The sequence below is a fragment of the Zalophus californianus genome, chromosome 3 (genome assembly GCF_009762305.2).
Source record: "Zalophus californianus isolate mZalCal1 chromosome 3, mZalCal1.pri.v2, whole genome shotgun sequence".
NCBI lineage: Eukaryota > Metazoa > Chordata > Mammalia > Carnivora > Otariidae > Zalophus > Zalophus californianus.
The window spans coordinates 162,551,415-162,572,241 of record NC_045597.1 but is presented as its reverse complement, the minus strand read 5'-3'; the positions used below and the strand labels follow the sequence as shown (position 1 = coordinate 162,572,241).

The window sequence follows — 20,827 nt, the reverse complement described above, 5'->3', positions numbered from 1 at the left end:
CTTTCTGAGGTTGTCCCCATAGGGTTAATGAGGTTGAAATTAAGAAATCTAAAGCTTATTTTTCAGAGACCCTAATCAGCTATTGTGTGTTTACAAATCCACTAGGGAGACCTGGGCTAGAAGTCACTGATACGGTTCCAGCCTGTGAACAGCAAGGCCCTGTCTTCCTTACCCTAGATAATGAGCCCAAGACCCCCTCCAGTTTATCTGGGCTCTCTTGGAGAAAACCCATAGTCCCTTTCGTTGTCCTAAGATGCCTCACAGCAGGGGCTGAATTTTTCCTCATTTTAAGTCTCCACACAAGTGAGTATGGGATATATGTTACATGTTTGCTCAATAAACATGCTCCATCTTTCCTCATGAATAACCACAAGTTTTCACCATCCTTTTCATCAATATATATGTAATCCCAACCCCTGTGGTTATAAAAAAAACTTCTCCCCCCCTTCAAAGTGGCAGATTTGAAGCCTGCCCTTCTACCTCTTTGGCTGCCTCTAGAATAAACCCTTCTCTTTCATACATGATGTCTCAGTGATTGGCTTTGCTGTGCTTTGGACAGTGTAACTTGGGTTTGGTTACATTTCTAGAAAATTTATTTTTAAAAGACTCATGCCAAAATTTTGCATATTATTTTAGGTATTCACCCATTCCTTGAAACACCATATATTTCAGGGTAAGAATCCCTGGCCTAAAGACCTCTCACTATTTTCAGTCCATATTAACTCTGGTATAAATAGCCTATTCCTTTTCCTAGTCTAAAACTACTTTCAGGTTTTTAAGGTTAAGTACTTTGTAATAATATTCTAGAATCTCACTCCATCTTTCACGATCTTACAGACTTACAGTTATCACCTGGAGTGTAAGCTTTTTTCCTTGCTAGGCTGTGTCACAGTTGTAATTAATATTCTGTAAAGCTTTAGTAAAGTGATAGGATATTTTGAATCACCTTTAAAAAGAAAGTTCTTTGAATTTAAGTTATCTTCCACCAGGAACAATTTACTTTTGTCTTATTTCCATTTTTTTCTTTAGTTTTTAGGCTCAAATTTTGCCTTTTACTCTTGACTCATTTATGAACGCAAATTATGGTTATGTATATGTGCATTTGAGGTCAGTTATTAACAGTTGTTAACTTAATCCTCTTTAAACCCTTACGATAAGAGTTAAATATAGCACGTGAACAGTTACCGCGTGCGGGCACTGGTCCTGAGAAGCGCCCCAGGATTCAGGAATGACTGAGGCTCCGAAGCTCCTAGTCTGGTAGAGGTGGCACCGGCTGGCCTGGCAGGTGCGGTGCGGGCTCGGAGGAGGCAGGGAGGGACCCGGGCCGAGGTGCTGGGCTTAAAAAGGAAACCGAGAATGCCCCAGGGGCCTCACAGTTCCTTAATTCTGATGTTCTGATCGTTTTCGTGTTTAATAACCTGGCATTTGGTAAAGGAAGACCAGAATGGGTCCCGGAGTTCATCGGAAAACGGACCGAGAGCCGGGCCTCGGTGGGGTTAGGCTAGAGCCCGAAAAGGCGAGAACGCGGACGCCAGACCGAGGCGCCGAGGGCAGCGCGGCTTCCGCACGCGCCAGGCCGCCCGGTTTAAACCTCCCGCCTCCCGCAGCCGGAGCCCAACACCTCCACGCACGGGTGCGGAGGGGCACGGGCTGCGGGAGTGGCCCGGCGGCGTCTCGGGGCTCGCGGGCGGCGGCGGCAGGAACGGGTGCCGGGACGGACCTCCGCGCAGCCAAGCGCGACCCGAGGCGGCGGAGGACCGGTGCGTCGCGGCTTCAGCGTCGCGGTGAGAGTCTGCGGCCTCCCGCGGCCCCCTCCCTCCGGCCGGCGATCGGGCCGCGCCCTTCCCTGGCCTGCCGGGCGGGAGGCCAAACCCTTGGTTCCCGTGGCGACGCCCTGAGGTGGAGGCGCGGCGGGAGACGCACGCCACGCGCGCACGCGGTCTCTCAGGGCCTCGCCGCCCCCTGCGGCCTCCCTCCCGGACTAGGTCCGGGTCCGAGCTCCCCGGGGCAGAACAGGCCAGGAGTGGTTTTTAGGGAGGCTGGGTCCTCTCCTAACCAAAGGAGCTTCCCTTCACGCTGGCCCCGCTAGCGAACGTGCGCAGTAGCCTGAGGCTTGTTTGGTTGATTTCTCCTGAAGGTGGAGATCGCTTCCATTAGAAGCAGATGTTCCCAGCCCTTAGGTGCTTTCCCTGCTGACCTCTTTTTCTGTTGTGCTTATTTTTATGTCATTATTTAGTAATGGAAATGCCTTCTGTAGAAGCGCAGTGGCAAGCGTTTGGTAAAAACAAAACATAAGTAAATGTGCGGTTTGAGGCGAACTGCGGAACGGCCGAGCTGCCGAGGGCTTCCGCGCACAAATCCTGCGGCCTGAGGCCATGAACCCAGCCCCGTGCACCGATCCGGCTCGTGGAAACGCGGATCACCTGGTCGGGTGCCCAGATGATGTCAATGGTCAGATACCTGATGCTCTGAGAAAGATGGAGAGGGGTTAAAAAATCCGACCTGGCAACCAACCCGCGATACTGTGGGTTTGCCAGTAGAGGGGGTGGGATTATTTTTCATGTAATATTGTTAATGCACAGAGCATAAACCCTCTTATAAACTATGGGTCACTGTAAAATAGCTTATTGGGAAGATCACGTATATCCATGGTTTTGGATTTTCTCTAAGCATTTATGTATTGATTTATTTGGTTTAGACTTAGGCAACTTACTGTAAGGCGATATTACTTTCATCATCTTAACATCAATATTTATGGAGTAGCCACAGGTGCCTCATCCTTTAGTAGGAGTTAATTACACATGTAATGGCCAAATAAACAACTAATGCTATGTATATGCTTTTTATATGATGAAAAATTTTAATCGTTTTATATTTAATTGTGCCCAGCATTACCAATATTCTTTGATATTTCTGTATTTAATCGTGCAGAATGATTGCATCTAGCCATTGAAATAACTACGTGCAAGACATTGCTCTAATTATAAGTGATTATAATTACCAGACAAATCATTATAATTTCAGAGTTAAATGGGTGTTCAGAGCTCAGCCTGTCCAAAGTGGGAAAGCTGCAAACATGAGACTGGTGTCAACATGAGACTGGTGGAAAAACTAGGAAACCACATTTTTATTAGAAATATTTATTATAAAGCGATTAATAAAATTCATAGCAGTGACTGAACTAGTTCCAGATATCAAAATATATCAGATATAAAACATATAAATTGTTTTGTTTACACTGTCCGACTTTGTGATTTCATGTGTGCTCTGTCCTATATTTAAAATTTTTGACTTTGTTGATTTTCTCTATATGTCTGTTTTGTTTCAGATTTCTACTCTTTAATTTTGTTTCTTTTAATTTGGGTTTAATTTGTTCTTTTTCTAACTTGTTAAGGTGGAAACATAAATAATTGATTTTCTACCTTCTTTTCCTTTTATATAAGCATTTAAAGCTGCAAGTTTTCCTCCAACCATGCTTAGCTAGATCCCACAAATTTGGAATGTTTTCATTATCATTTAAGGATATTTTAAAATCTTTGTGATTTCTTTGCTCCATTATTTATTTAGGTGTGTTATTTTATTTCCAAATATTTTAGAATTTTTTTTAGGTAGATCATTGCTTTTGATTCCTAAATTAGCGATGTTGTGGTCAGAAAACATGTATTATTTCAATACCTTTAAATTTATTGAGTTTATTTTTTTCTTCTTGCCTAACCTATGGTCTTTCTTGGTCAATATTCCATTTATCCGCGGGGAAAAATGTGTATTCTACTGGTGGTGGGTGGAGTAGTCTAAATGTCAGTTAGGGGAAGCTGGTTGAGAGTGTTGCTCAAGCCTTTTATCTTCACATTTTTAATGTCTCCTTATTCTGTCAGTTACTCTGGGAGAAGTGCTAAGTCTGAAGTCTCTAATTATGATTGTAGGTTTGTCTATTTCTCCCTTCAGCTCTGTCAGGTTTTTTTCTTGTATTTGGTAGTCAGATACACTTTTAAGAAACCTTTGTCTTTTTTGCCAAATTGACCCTTTTATCATTCTGAGATGTCCATTCTATCCCTGAAAATACTTTTTACATGGAAGCCTGTTCTGACATTAATATAAGCTTAATGTTTGCCTCTTGCTTTTTCCTTTTAACTCATCTGTGTGTTTATGTTTAAAATGTGTTTCTTATAAACTACATACGGTTGGGCTGAAGTTGTTTATCCAGTCTCACAACAATCTCTGTGTTTTAATAGTGGTATATAGTCCATTTATAGTTTAATAACTTTTTTCTGTGTTTGGATTAAGTATATTGGTGTTCTTTTTCCATTTTTTCATTTACTCTTTGGTCCTCTTGCCCTGCCTTCTTTTTGGGTGAATTGAGTTTTTAGAAAAACATTTTTTCCCCTATCTTTTTAGTTTTGTCCCTTCATGTTATTTTTTTATTGGTGGTATTAGAGATTGATTACATATGTGTCTTGAATTTATCACGGCTGATTTTCAAACATATTCTAGTACTTCATGAACAGCATAAGAATATTACCCTTTATACTTGCAATACCATCTTCTCACTTTTTGTGCTCTTATTTTACTTCTATATATTCTGTTATATATTCTATATATTTTGCTTCTACATATGCTCTATATTTTTATTACTTTTAATTTAAAGAATCAGTAATCTTTTAGTGAAATTTAAAGATGCATGTGTATATGTAATGTTTAAAATGTTTAAAAATTCCTGTGTATTTATCAACATATTTACCCTTTTTGTTCTTTCAAGATTTTATTTAAATTCAAGTTAGTTCACATATAGTGTAGTATTAGTTTCAGGTGTAGAATTTAGTGATTCATCAGTTGCATATAACACCCAGTGCTCATTATTACATCAAGTGCCCTCCTTAATGCCCATCACCCAATCACCCCATCCCCCCACCCACCTACCCACCTCCCCTCCAGCAGCCCTCAGTTTTTTCCCATTTATGGTTTGCCTCCCTCTCTGTTTTTATCTTATTTTTCCTTTCCTTCCCCTATGCTCATCTGTTTTGTTTCTTAAATTCCACATAGGAGTGAAATCATATGGTATTTGTCTTTCTCTGACTGACTTATTTCATTTAGTGTAATATACTCTAGTTTCCATCCACGTCATTGCAGATGGCAAGACTCCATTCTTTTTGGTGGCTGAGTAATATTCTGTTGTGTATATATAGCACATCTTTCAACATGACCAAGTGGGATTTATTCCTGGGCTGCAGGGGTGTTTCAATATCCACAAATCAATCAATGTGAAACACCACATTAATAAAGAATAAGAATCCTATGATCCTCTCAATAGATGAAGAAAAAGCATTTGACAAAATACCATCCTTTCTTGATAAAAAATCCTCAAGAAAATGCTTCTCCCTCTTCTCCCTGCTCGTGTTCTCTCTCGATATCTGTCTCTCTCAAATAAATAAAATACTTAAAAAGTGGGGAGGGGGCGCCTGGGTGGTTCAGTCGGTTAAGTATCTGACTTGGGTTTAGGTCATGATCCCAGGGTCCCGAGCCCCACATCCCGCTCCCTGCTGGGTGGGGAACCTGTTTCTCCCTCTCCTGCTCACCCCTGCTCGTGCTCTTTCTCATATCTCTGTCACTATTTCTTTCTCAAATAAATAAAATCTTTTTAAAAAGTCCTCAAGAAAGGGATAGAAAGAACATAGCTCAACGTCATAAAGGCCATATATGAAAGACCCACAGCTAATATCATCCTCAATGGGGAAAAACTGAGAGCTTTTCCCCTAAGGTCAGGAACAAGACCGAAATGTTCACTCTCACCACTGTTGTTCATAATAGTACTGGAAGTCCTAGCCTCAGCAATCAGACAACAAAAGGAAATAAAAGATATCAGAATCAGCAAGGAAGAAGTCAAACTTTCACTCTTCATAGATGACATCTATGTAGAAAAGCTGAAAGACTCCACCAAAAAATTGCTAGAATTGATACAGGAATTTAGCAAAGTCGTAGGATATAAAAATCAATGGACAGAAGTCTGTTGCATTTCTGTACACCAATAATGAAGTAGCAGAAAGAGAAATCCTATTTACCCTTTTTGATTTCTGTCTTGCGTCCTGTAGAACTGAGTTTCTACGTGTTATTTTCCTTTACCCTAATGAATATTTAGATTTGTTTGTAGTGCAGGTCAATGTGGCACAAATTCTTTCAGCTTTATTTGTATGAAATTTTGCTTTCATTTTTGAAGGATATTTTTATTGGGTATAGAATTCTTGGCCAACTTTTGTTTTAGGACTTAAAGATACAGTTTGCTTATCTTTTGCCCTCCATTATTTTGTGAGGCAGCCTCCTCTTTTTCCTGCCACTCTGCCAAAGATGAAAGCAGCCAGGGGGGCACCTGCGTGGCTCAGTCATTAAGTATCTGCCTTTGGCTCAGGTCATGATATCAGGGTCCTGCGATTGAGCCCCATGTCAGGCTCTCTGCTCAGTGGGGAGCCTGCTTCTCCCTTTCCTTATGCCTGCCACTCCCACTGCTTGTGCGCGCCCTCTCTCTCTGTCAAATAAATAAATAAACAAAATCTTAAAAAAAAAAAAAAAGATGAAAGCAGCCAGGGGTCTCTGCAGTCCTAGGTAAGGCTAGTCCTTTTCTGGATTTTAGATCATGAGTTTTCCTGCATCCTCGGCCCTCTGATGGGCTTTAAAAAAACACTAAATTTTGTAGGTTATCTAGCTTATTCTCATTGTTAGGATGGAATTAATGTTCTCTTGCAACTTTCTGAAGTGGAAATGGAAGACCAGTATAATGCTGACTGAATTAATACTGCTTAAAAAGATTTTTATTATTATTATTTTCCAGATTTTTTTCCTGGTATTCTTACAGTTGTTTTCCCAGTGAATTTTAGACTTCATTTATCTTTTAAAAAGAATTGCAGACAACCTCTTGGTAATGATTTATATTACATCGAATGCATAGATTAATTTAGAGAAAAATGAACTCTTTGTTTTATTGAGTTTTCCTATCCGAGAACAAGGCAAATCTTTTTGAAGTCTTTTGTCTGATTTAGTAGTGGAATTTTTTTTTTTAAAGATTTAATTTATTTATTTGGGAGAGGAAGAGCACCAGCAGGGGGAGGGGCAGAGAGACTCCATGATGAGTGGAGCTGGACACAGGGCTCCATCCCACAACCCTGAGATCATGACCTGAGCCAAAATCAAGAGTCAGCCGCTAAATGGATTGAGCCACCCAGGTGCCCCTGTTTGTTAGTAGAGTTTTAAGTTTTCTTAATATAAGTTATTTGATGTTGAATTTGTTCCTAGGAATTTTAATAGGGATGCATTTTTTTCTTCCATTATATTTTCTGTTGATTTTTGGGAAATTGGTAGGAAAACTGCTTGATTTTGTATACTAATTTTATAACCAGCATACCTGTTTGAAAGGTCTTATTGCTTCCAGTCTCAGTGAATTAAGTGTTTTGGGTATACTCTCACATCATGTCTAAAATGATAATTCAGACATTTCCATTTTTATATTAATCCCTCATTTTTTTTTTTAGTTCTGCTGTATCATTTAGCACTTCTAGGACAATGCTAAATAACAGAATAATGGTGGGCTTCCTTAATATTGTTCCTTGTTGTAATGGGAATGCTGTTGGCATTTTACCATTAAGCATTATGATGGCACTTGCATGTGTGTGTGGGTATGTGTGTATACATACGTAAGCCTGCCATTAAAATAGAAGCCATATTCCCATTTTGAAACATTTGTTTTTTTTTTTAAGTATGCTCTATGCCTAACGTGGGGCTTGAACTCACAACCCTGACATCAAGAGTCACATGTGGGGCGCCTGGTGGCTCAGTTGGTTAGGCGGCTGCCTTCTGCTCAGGTCATGATGCCAGGGTCCTAGGATTGAGCCCCACGTCGGGCTCCTTGCTCACTGGACAGTCTGCTTCTCCTTCTCCCTCTGCCCCCCCCACCCTGCTCATTCTCTCTCTCTCTCCCTCCCTCCAATAAATAAATACAATCTTTAAAAAAAAATTTAAAAAAGAGTCACATGCTCTACTGATGGAGCCATCCAGGCACCCCTGAAAGATTAAAAAAAAAGGATGGAAAATCTTATAAAGAATGGTTGTTTAGGGCACCTGGGTGGCTCAGTTGGTTAAGCGACTGCCTTCGGCTCAGGTCATGATCCCAGGGTCCTGGGATCGAGTCCCACATCGGGCTCCCTGCTCGGCAGGGAGTCTGCTTCTCCCTCTGTCCCTCTTCCCTCTCGCGCTATCTCTCATTCTCTCTCTCTCAAATAAATAAATAAAATCTTTTAAAAAAAAAAAGAATGGTTGTTTAGTTTTATTAAATGTCTTTTTATCATGAAAGGTGAACAATTTGTCATACTTTTTTTTTGCTAACATTTTAATGATATGTTTTGGAATTTTTGTCACATAATTTTCATCAAATTTTTCTTATTTTTTATATATGTACCTATTATTTTAACAGTTATAGCAATTCTGTTTTGTTCTAATCACATTTAGGTTTAACCAAATCTTCATTGCTAATCCTTTAAAGCATTTCTCTATTTTATAAATTCTTTTTTTTAAGATTTTATTTATTTATTCATGAGAGAGAGGGAAAGAGAGAGAAGCAGAGGGAGAAGCAGGCTCCCAAGGAGCAGGGAGGAAGAAGCAGGCTCCCAGGACCCTGGGATCATGACCTGAGCCGAAGGCCAGACGCTTAACCATCTGAGCCACCCAGGTGCCCTCCATTTTATAAATTCTTCATTTTTATTTTTATTTTATTTATTAAGATTTTATTCATTTGTCAGAGAGAGCACAAGCAGGGAGAGTGACAGGCAGAGGGAGAAGCAGGCTCCCCCACTGAGCAAGGAGCCCGCCATGGAGCTTTGATCCCAGGACCCTGGGATCATGACCTAAGCCAAAGGCAGACGCTTAACTGATTGAACCACCCAGGCATCCCATAAATTCTTCATTTTTAAAGACATTTTAGGGGCTTCTGCGTGGCTCAGTTGGTTAAGCATCTGCCTTCAGCTCAGGTCCTGGGATCGAGCCCCATGTCAGGCTCCCTGCTCAGTGGGGAGTCTGCTTTTCCCTCTCTACCTGCCCCTTCCCTGCTTGTGCTCTCTCTCTCTCTCTCTTTCTCTCAAATAAATAAATAAAATCTTAAAAAAGAACTTTAAAAAAATACATTTTAGTTGTATGGATTGTGGCTTCAAATAATTTAGTTGTTGTTTTGCTTTATTTGTTCTGGGAGGCATTTGTATGTGCTATATTCCTGATCCTTGCATATTTAAAAGACCTTTCCAGATACTCAGCCTTTCTTGTGTATCATATCTCATTGATTCTAAGAAGCACCTGTTCATTTTTCACATCTCTGAAATTATTTCTGAAATCTGAATTTTTTATGTATTTGAAAATTGATGATTTAAACAGTTTATAGCTCTTTTTCTTAAATAGAGGTATATGAAATAACGGTGTACCTTTCAAACGACAGTGTCTTCAACAGATGAAATATGGTAAGTTGGGGTGCCTGGGTGGCTCAGTCAGTTAAGCGTCCGATTCTTGGTTTTGGCTCAGATCATGATGTTGGAGTTGTGAGTTGCAGCCCCATGTCGGGCTCTGCACTCAATGGGGAGTTGGGGCTTAAGGATTTTGTTTCTCCTTCTCTCTCTGGCCCTGCCCCCGCTCATGTGCGTGCTCGCTCTCAAATAAATAAATAAATCTTTTTAAAAATATGGTAAGATAATTCCAAATTATTAGATTACCATAAAATAATTTTTATCTATAAGGTTGAGAAAGATCAGAAATTTAATAACAGTGTGCTGAGTTGCAGTGAACAAGCACTTTCCTCCATTACTGGTGGGCATAAAAATCAGTACAATCTCTATGGAGGACAATTTAGGAAAATGAAAAATGTTAAATGCATATACCCTTTGATTCAGCCAGGATTTTATCTTATGGATAAACTTGCATGTATTTTAAATACTACACATGTTTATTATTTTTTATTCAGCATGATTTAATAATATTCCAGAAACCATCTAAATATCCATCAATAGTAGACCATTTTAGTAAATTATAATACATCCATTAAAATTGTATTTCACTAAGTAGAAAATTCCATGTCATATTCTTTTTTTTTTTTTTAAGATTTTAGGTATTTAACAGAGAGTGAGAGATCACAAGCAGAGGAAGCAGCAGAAGGAGAGGGAGTAGCAGGCTCCCCACTGAGCAGGGAGCCCTACATGGGGCTCAATCCCAGAACCCTGGGATCATGACCTGAGCCAAAGGCAGACGCTTAACTGACTGAGCCACCCAGGTGCCCCCACGTCATATTCTTTTTCACTTCACATTGTACACAGAAATCACTTGTATCCATTGTCTAATGTTGCTGAGGAGATGTCTGAGGCCAGCATAAATTATTTAATTTGTAGGTGGCCCTGTTTCTTCTAGATGCTAAAAGCACCTTTTTTTAATCCTTAATATTTGGCAACATTCCATAATATATCTTAAATCTTGATCATTTCCTGTTAATTTTTCCTGATACATGACAAGACGTTTCAGTTTTTCACCTCTAAATCCTTGAATATTTTGGCTGTTCCATATTGTTTGTCTAAGAATATTACTTATGTTAGATTTCAGTTGTTTATCTTACAAATCTGTTATCTTTGTTCTGACTACTTTGTTAGACTCTAATCACCTTTATTTTGTCATGTTCATTCTGAATGATTTTCCCTGGCTTGTCATCCATATTAACTTGGTTTTCTGAAGTATCTTTTCTACTTGGAGTTGTTTCTAATATGATTTCAAGTACTGTGGTATTTTTTTTCTCTTTTTCTTTTTATCTTTTGTTTCTTTCAGCTCTTTTTAAAAATTTGTTTTATGGAGTTATGTTCTATTTGATGCAAAGCAGTTTTTCTTTAAAATTCTATTTTATGAAGCAGTTCTCCAAATGTGTGGGTTATTTTCTCTTTTCCACATTATGATCCCTCCTCCTTTTATGCAGTCCTAGTTTTTTGTTATTTGTTGTTGAAAAGTTGTGTTCACTCTTTTTAAAAATCTGTTTTATGGAGTTATGTTCTATTTATTTGATGCAAAGCAGTTTTTGTTTAAAATTCTATTTTATGAAGCAATTCTCCAAATGTGTGGGTTATTTTCTCTTTTCCACATTATGATCCCTCCTTCTTTTATGCAGTCCTACTTTTTTATGTTATTTGTTGTTGAAAAGTTGTGTTCTGGCCTGCTCTTTGCCCAAGAATGGCATAAGCTGTTGGAATAGCTGCCTTAGAGGCTGAGACAGGAGACTGAACACATTGTCGTGATCTCTCTTCTTTAAACTGGCTACTTGTTGACACACTTGTCATACGCTGTCTCTAAGCAGGTCCCCACAGCACATGGTAAACATTCATTCCGGAGGCAGATCAATGCTGACATATCTCTGATTGATCTACTTTAGTCTGCTATGCAGGGTTGACCACTAGCTTACTCTTTCTGTTTCTTTACAGCCATGCTTTAGCTCCTGGCAAGGAAAATAAAAAATGTCATAGCAACTGTAAGTTTTAGGGAGCCAAGTGCATGATACCTCTTGGCTCTTTTGTTCCCTCCTGAGATTGGAACCAATTCAGATGTGGTCAAAGGAGCTTAGGCAGGTGGAGATAAAATATCAGCTTTACTGTTGAGAGAGCTGTTGAAAGATATTTATGGTATAGGTGGTCTTCTAATAAGTCTGTTCCCCAGCCCAGACCTGAAATAACCCAACCAAGGGAAACTTTGGGTCTTTGTAATAGACATACTTACCTAAGACTTTCAGTAAATTAGCTCTGCCCAATCAAAAAATGTGGACCATGGTGAATTTGCCAGTCGGGTTTCTCACTTAAGGGGTAAAGGGGCAAGATGCTAGGAAGATTTATGGAAACTCTGTCCTCATGGAAACTAGAAGAAATATCCCCCACCTTAAACATCATGAGTTTTCTTTAGTAGGTCGTCTTTGCCAGGCTGTGATAGGGAGATATGTACCAAGTAGAATGCTGTCTGCTTCCTCCATAAGTCTGCCTGCTATGCCTTTAAGGACTCATGTTTTCAAGTTAGTGATTGATTATGGAATTGTTCTTCAGGACCCACAAAATTTGCCAAAACTGAATCTGTTTGAGATTAGAGGAGATGCGTGGCAGATTTGGACATCCTCTTTAACGATGATGCAGACCTCATTGTATCTGAGACTTATTCATTGGAATCAGTGCTGTGAGATGTGGCTATTTTGCACAGGGGTTTCCTTCTCTAATTTTGGTTCTGTTTTGGTCAGCGAAAGGAATTATGCAAACATGCATTTCCCCCTCTTTCCCAGAAGCTGTTAACCTTTAAAATCATTGCTCATCTAACAGACAAACATTTTTCTTTCATTTGTGCTTCTTGAGTTGCAAAAGAGATTAAATAACATTTTTGTGTATTCATTGGATCTTTGAAGTTCTTTTGTGAATTGCCTATTCTTGTTTTGTCCTTATCTTTCAAATGGTGAGTTTGTCTTTTCACTTATGAGTTCTCTAATTTAAAGTTAATGGGGCTCCTGAGTGGCTCAGTCAGCTAAGCAGCTGCCTTCTGCTTGGGTCATGATCCCAGAGTCCTGGGATCAAGCCCCGCATCAGGCTCCCTGCTCAGTGGGGGTCTGCTTCTCCCTCTCGCTCTGTGCTCTCTCTCTCTCAAGTGAATAAATAAAATCTTAAAAAAAAATAAAATATAAAAATATTAACTTTTTCTTACACCTTACCTTGCCCAGTTAATTTCTTTTCAAAATTTGCTTATGTTCCATTTGTTATATAAATTTAAATTTTTTATGATGTACTACATGATTTCTGTGCTGGTATCATGTTAGAAAGATTTCTGACCTCAGACTTATCAAAAATTCTATATTTTCACATGGTATTGTTATAAGGTTTTAACATTTAAATTTTGAACCATCCTTACATTGACTAAGAATCACTTTTTTTCATACAGATAGTTAATTGTCCCAATGATATGTTATTGAATAATATATTCCTTTCCTACTGATTTGAAATGCTACATTGATTGTGGTGGGCTGAAGGTGACCGCCAAAGACAACCGGTCCTAACTGCTGCAATCTGTGAATGTCACCTCATAAGGTGAAGTTTTACAGATGAGACTGAGTTATGGATCTTGAGATAAGATGATTCTGAATTACCTGGGAGGGTTCTAAATGCTATCATAGGTGTCCTTATTTTAGAGAGAGGCAGTGGGCGATTAAACACATACATTGAGGAGAAGGCAAGGTGAAATCAGAGGCAGAGATTGGGGTTATGTTGCCGTTAGCCAAGGACGGCCAGCAGCCACCAGAACCTGGAAGAAAGAAGGAAGTTATCTCCCCTGAAGCTTCCCAGAGAATTCAGCCCTGCTAATACCTTGATTTTAGACTCCAGAACTCAGAGAATAGATTTCTGTTGTTTTAAGCAACTAAGTTTGTGCTAATTTGTCACAGCAGCCACAGGAAATTAATACATTGATCATATGCCACATTCTTTTATATTTTTTGGTCTCTTTGTGAATTTTATCTTAATTTATTCCACTGTTGTGTCTGCTCTGGTGCCAGTACCATTCTGTTTTAACTAGGAATGTTCACATTCAGATTTACTTTTTTAAATAATTATTTTATTAAAGTTGTATATGACTTTTAACAGTCAAATATTCAAGGATTATAATGTATAAAAGCAGCCCTCCCATTCCTGCTCCAGTCTGATCTCCAGTGGCACCTACATTAACCTCTCTATTTCCCCTGGTATTGCCCCCCCATTCTTCTAAATTCTATATTTTTATGCAGATTTTTTAAAGATTTTATTTTTAAGTAATTTCTACACCCAACATGAGGCTCAAACTTACAGTCCTGACATCAAGAGTCACACACTCTACCAACTGAGCCAACCAGGCACCACTATATGCTGATTTTTGATTTATTGATTTAAGGCATTATCTACCTTAAATGGCAGATGAGGACTTAGCTACCCTTCACCACCACTATCACCACTTGTCCTCCCCGAGTATAGGTATATTAAGTTTATTACATCCAATAAGTGTTCATGTCATTGTAAACAATTGAGTTTTTTAAATTTAATTTTATTTATTTTATTTATTTTTATTTATTTATTTGACAGAGAGACACAGTGAGAGAGGGAATGCAAGCAGGGGGAGCGGGAGAGGGAGAAGCAGGCTTCCTGCCGAGCAGGGAGCCCGATGCAGGGCTCGATCCCAGGACCCTGGGATCATGACCTGAGCCCAAGGCAGACACTTAAAGACTGAGCTACCCAGGCGCCCCCAATTGAGTTTTTTTTTTTAAGATTTTATTTATTCATTTGAGTGAGAGAGAGCAGCAGAGGAAGGGCCAGAGGGAGAAGCAGACTCCCTGCTGAGCAGGGAGCCCGACTTGGGGCTCAATCCCAGCACCCCGGGATCATGACCTGAGCTGAAGGCAGACATTTAACCAACTGAGCACCCAGGAGCCCACCTAGAGGTCTCTTTTCCAGAGTCCATCTTCCTGCTTAAATTTGGGCTACTTGTTCCTTTTTTTTTTTTTTTTAAAGATTTTATTTATTTGACAGAGAGAGACACAGCAAGAGAGGGAACACAAACAGGGGGAGTGGGAGAGGGAGAAGCAGGCCTTCCACCGAGCCGGGAGCCCAATGTGGGCCTCGATCCCAGGATCCTGGGATCATGACCTGAGCCTAAGGCAGATGCTTAATGACTGAGCCACGCAGGCGCCCCTAAAGATTTTATTTTTAAGTAATATCTACACCCAACGTGGGGCTCAAACTCACAACCCCAAGGTCAAGAGTTACATATGCTCCTAGCTGAGCCAGCCAGGTGCCCCTTAGCTACTTGTTCTATGCAGCTGTCATCCTGAGCCTTTCCGTCTTTGCTCTTCTGGGTTGGATTTTGGTCTTCTATATTGCATTGCTACTTTTGAGAAATTTCTTTTTCTGACTCCCAATACTTTGTACATAGTCTCCTTTTTCTCTTAAAACTTCTAGGATCTTTTTACACCCAGGTTCCTGAAAGTTCACAATGATGCATTTTTGGAGTAAATCTCTTTTTGGATGGAAATTTAGGTCCTTCAGTTATTTTTCAACCTTTTTATTAAATTTTTTAAAAATTTCAGCTATCCTATCTTCTCCTCAAGGGTTCTTTCTTATTCTTTTTTAAAAGATTTATTTATGTGAGAGAGAGAGTATGTGAGTGAGCAGGGAGAGAGAATCTCAAGCAGACTCCATGCTGAGCTCAGAGCCCAACATGGGGCTCAGTCTCACAACCCTGAGGTCATGACCTGAGCCAAAACCAAGAGTCAGATGCTCAACTGACTATGCCACCCAGAGACCCCTTTCTTATTTTATTATTCCTCTTTGAGATTATTAGTTAGAGGGCTGTGTTTTGTTTTGTTTCCTTTCTATATTGTCTTAATTTCCCTCAGCTATTTTCTTTTTTCTATTTGTTGGTTTAGGTCAGAGATCTTTCTTGGTGGAGACTTTCCTCATATCTGTTGATCAGAAGCTTCCTATGTATGCATGAGCTTGTCAACTGGCGAATTTTGCTCTACAGTGAATAGGCAAAGAGTCATCCTTTTATAATGTCCAAATGACATACTCCTTTTCTCTGGAGCTTTTAATTCTTTCCAGAGAAAAGAATGTTACAGTCTTTTCTGAGGAATGGAAAGGTGTGTGTGTGTGTGTGAGAGAGAGAGAGAGAGAGAGAATGCTTTGCTACTGGTGAGCAAAGAATGGGAAAAGTGCTTGACATTCAGTAGTTCTGTATGTGGACTTTCACTTTATCATTTTGTTTTTAAGCCAAGTCTTCTGCTGTGTTGTCTTGCCCAAGTCCAGAACTTTCTTGGTTCAATATCTTCAACTCCCATTGAGTGACACAGATTAGAAAGGGGCCTCAGGGTTCAGCCAGCTATACAGAATTCAATGAATCCTTCTTCTACTTCCAAATGGTAAGTCTTTCAGATATTCTGCAAGATAATTAACTCATTACTTATTAGCATTCCTCTGTTAGTTGCTTAGTGGACAACTTTCTCTCCAAATATGTACTGAAGTCTCTCATCTGCTCTTGTCTTTATACTTACTCTCCCTATACTTATGAGTTAATTGCTTATATTTTTGTTTTATACTTTTAGTGGGTTAGGGAAGGGAAAGCAGATAAGTGCATGGGGTCAATCTGCATTTTTAACAGGACACCTTGTTTTTTAATATCTGAATAACCTCTTCCAGGTTATTTCTCAATGTTGAGTTTTAAGAGTTTCAGGTTTTAAAAATTTACATCCTATATAGTTTTGTTTACTTATAGGCTATATGTAATCACTTCTCAGCCTTTTGGCTAAGATCAAGTATATTTATAGGCTATATGTAATAATTAATGTCTTATACTTGCATTCAACTTTATTCTTTTTTTTAAGTAAGCTCTGTGCCTAATGTGGGGCTTCAACTTACAACCCTGAGATCAAGAGTTGCATGCTCTACCGAATGAGCCAGCCGGACACCCCACAACTTTATATTTTTCAAAGCAATTTTGCATATGTTATCCCATTTGATCCTCATAATATGAGAGGCTGTGCACTTGGGAAGGTTGGGCATAGCAGAGGACTGGAAGAGGGGCTCGCCTGAAGTATGCAGTGAAGTTGGAAATATTCTTAAATTTCATAGGAGATTAGTTTTAATATCTTTTTAACATAAATTAGTGTTTGATACTTTAATTAAAAGGATTTGAAATATAGTTTTCAGCCATTCTTTCAAAAATATAATTTCTTCTGTAGTTCACTTCCTTTTCCTTAACATATTTTTAAGATTTTTAAAAAATTTTTTAAGTAATCTCCACATCCAATGTGGGACTCAAACTCATGACTCCGAGATCAAGAGTCATATGCTCCACTGACTGAGCCAGCCAGGCACCCCTTTAGTTACTATTATTTTTAATTTTTTAATTAAAAAAATTTATTTAAGTAATCTCTACACCCAGTATGGGTCTTGAACTCACGACCCTGAGATCAAGGGTCACACGCCCTACTGACTGAGCCAGCCAGGGCCTTCTTCCTTCAGATCCTTGGTCCTGATTCTTATTAGATTATGTCTGGAATGTGGAAAGATTGTTATGAGCTGTCTGTTTAATCTTTCTGTTGCTCAAAAACCTTTCTTGGCGCCACATTACCTATTAAATAAAATATAGAGACCTCTACAATCTATCACCAATCTACCTTTTCCTTCTTCAGCCTATTTTTGGAATGACATTTCCTTGTCTCATGCTGTTAAGATCTCTGTTTTTCTTCAATATTTCACTTGTGGAACTAGCACACCTGAATTCTAATCTTATTTCTGTTATTAATAGGTGTGAGATTGTTGGCAAGAGGGGAATAGGAGCTCCCTTGTAAATAATGTACATGTGATATTAATATATGGTCTTTGTAATAACTTAACTTCTCAGACTTCTTTTATACATTTACTAATTCATAGGTAAAATTGACATATAAAAGGTATAACTACTTAATGTGTATTTTTTTTTAGGAGCATGTGATTCTTTTTTTTTTTTTTAAAGATTTTATTTATTTATTTCAGAGAGAGAATGAGAGACAGAGAGCACGAGAGGGAAGAAGGTCAGAGGGAGAAGCAGACTCCCTGCTGAGCAGGAAGCCCGATGTGGGACTCGATCCCGGGACTCCAGGATCATGACCTGAGTCGAAGGCAGTCGCCCAACCAACTGAGCCACCCAGGCGCCCTTAATGTGTATTTTAACAATGAATGAACGAATGACTCTCACCTTTGGATAAGGGCTTGCTAGTGCTGCATAATAATAATAAATAAAATATGAAAAAGACAAAACCAAAAAGATATAAATGGGCTTAATAATCAAGTAAACATTTTTCAAAATAATAATAGTTATGCAAAAGCTAGTTATACATGTTAATTGTAGTAAATTTGGAAACTACAGAAAATTATCACCCTTTATCCCACTGCAGAGAAAAATTTTGTTGACATTTTGGACCGTTTTATATCATTAGTTGAAATCATTAACAAACTCTGATTCTTTGAGGAAATGCTGATTGTGTTTGTAAGAAAAGTTATAGATTGGGAGCCAGAGTAATCAGGAGTACTACATTAATATTAAACAGCAAACTTGTCTAATGTATTTTCTTAATCGCATCAAGCAATTATGTTATATTTAGTCAAAAGTCTTTACAGATTATTTTTCTCAAGGAGATTTTAGTGCTTCCATTAGTCTGCATATTACCATTAGTCTGTTTTGCTTCCTTTTTAGTGATGTCACAGGAATGAGATGTTAAAGTGAGTACAGAACTACCTCTAAAGAGAATATTGACTTGTTTTAAGATTTGTACTCAACATTGAAGAGATAGCTAAAAAATTTAAATATTATATAGTGTAAAAAGGAATAAAATGTTCTATATGGTGACTGTGTTCAAGTAAAAAAAAAAACTGTACTCTAACTGGAAATAAAGGAGATTTCTAGTTAAGATGGCATAGTAACATTTGCTCTCAACTCATAGTAATTAGAAAAGAAATTAAGAAGCAAACCCAAGAAGATGTATCTTGGCTAGATAATAAGATAAACATGAACCAAAAACAAAGTGGAAAAATAAAGTAGTAAGTGGGGCTGAAACAAATGTGCTGAGCTCTCAGTGTAGAAATAGGCTCTGGGGGGGGTGGCGCCTGGGTGGCTCAGTTGTTGGGCATCTGCCTTCGGCTCAGGTCATGATCCCAGAGTCCTGGGATCGAGCCCCGCATTGGGCTCCCTGCTCAGCGGGAAGCCTGCTTCTCCCTCTCCCACTCCCCTTGCTTGTGTTCCCTCTCTTGCTGTGTTTCTCTCTGTCAAGTAAATAAATAAAAGAAATAAGCTCTGGTATTTCTAGAGCTCTGAATTCCTAGATAGGAGTTCAGTTTCTGCAGGTTGGTAGAAATTGTTTCCCATGCACCATTCCTTCAAACCTTATTAGATCAACAGTATTTCAGATATCACTATAACAGGGGCCCTAAAAAACAGTATAAGATGCTGTGGAAGTGGGAACCCTGAAGGTGAATTGGAAACAGTGTATAACCACTAGTAAGGAGGAATAACCACAGAGGGGAAGAAGGAAAAAATTAAAGATTCTGTACTCACAATGAGCCTATAAAATTCAACCAACAAAATCAACATTTGGAGTATGAATTCATTCCAGGTAAAAATAATTTTATAGAAAAGTCTAAGAATTATATATATTTAGGGCGCCAAAGAGAAAAATTATAGAATGGTAACTGTTAAAAAGGACAAGAAGTTAGGAGACTATGAAGAAGAGCCAATTAGAAATCTTGGAAATTACAAAAGAAAGAAAGAAAGAGTCACTGGATATTAAAAAACAAATCTCAATAGCTGGGATGAACTCTAGACAAAACTGAAAAGAGAATTCATAAATTGGAAGATTGTACTGAGGAATTTACTGAAAAGATAGCACAGAAAAACAGATATAAAAATGAGCCAATAAGACCAAATAGAATAACACCCAATAGAAGAAACAGATAAAAAGAAGAAATTATGGCTTAAAAGAAATATTTGAAGGGATAATAGCTTAAAATTTTCTAGAACTGAGGGAAGACATGAATCTCCAGAATGACAATACTCTACCAAAACACATCTTAGCCTGAGGGCATCAAGCTTAAACAGAACACTCTAAAAGATTCAAAAGACCATAAAGCTTCCTCAGAAAGGAGAGAGTTTGTCCCTAGACTTCTCATTGACTGCAATAGATGCCCTAAGACATGGGGATTCTATCTTCAAAGGATTAAACACTAAAGAATGCTGTGTATTCAACAGAACAGATGCATACATAGCACATATATAGAACCTAAAAACAAAGGACTGAGTGAAAAACACCCAAAAACTCAAATAAAATCTACAACACCATATCATTTTTATAAGGATGTGTACATAACCCATTTTACAGGAATACATTCAAATTAAAAAGTACACATTCAAGCACATTAGAATGATTGTGAGGAGAGATGGAAATGAGGAAGAAGTTAAAAAAGAATCAATATACAAGTAAATGAACAAACAAAAAAATGAGTCTTACATGGACCAATAATGATAACTAGGAAAAAAAAGGAAAAATACAAGAAATTGGTAGCCTAGATTTTTATATACAAGAAACATGAATGGTGGCGCCTGGGTGGCTCAGTTGGTTGAGCACCTGACACTTGGTTTTCATGTGGGTCATGATTTTGGGGTCCCTGGATTGAGCCCCACCTCAGGCTCTGAGCTCAGGGGGTAGTCAGCTGGAGGATTCTCTCCCTTTCCGTCTGCCCCTCTCCCTGTGTGCTCTCTCTCTCAAATAAATCTATCTTGAAAAAAAAAAAGGAAACATGAATGAAGGCAAAACAGAGTTTCGTAGATATCAAGATCAAGCATTTTTTTACCTACAGGATTCACTAGAAGAACTATTAAAGAAGGGACCTTTTCAAGAGCAAAGAAGGAAAGTATAGAAATAAGAAATAATGGCTAGCCATCCTTCTTCCTCTTCCCATATGGGAAAACCTGCCCTAATCTAGTTACCTCTGACTGGTTGACAAATTTATTTAGTCCTGATGCTCAGTGAGGAGGACCATTTAGCTCTCACACTAAGCTATATCCACAAACTTTGCCACTGTTAGTAACAAAAAATGGGATTTTGGCCTTCAGCTACTACACCTTATATTATTTATTTCTTAACTTGTTTAGACCTAATGCAGAGAAAAGGGATGCCATTTATTGGGTCCCCTCAGAGACTCAAACATTTCAAGTAATGAGAACATTGAGAAAAGTGTGGAATTTGGTG

General features: G+C 38.7%; 1 protein-coding gene across 2 annotated transcripts in view; it reads left to right on the top strand.

Moving 5' to 3' along the window:
* The first annotated feature begins 1,671 nt into the window (after window positions 1–1,671).
* Window positions 1,672–20,827, top strand: part of ICA1L (islet cell autoantigen 1 like) — a 79,182-nt gene continuing 60,026 nt past the window's right edge. For both annotated transcript variants that reach the window (XM_027590693.2, XM_027590691.2), the window contains exon 1: window positions 1,672–1,784. The gene's annotated coding sequence lies outside the window, so the exon portion shown is untranslated. The remainder of the gene's footprint in view (window positions 1,785–20,827) is intronic.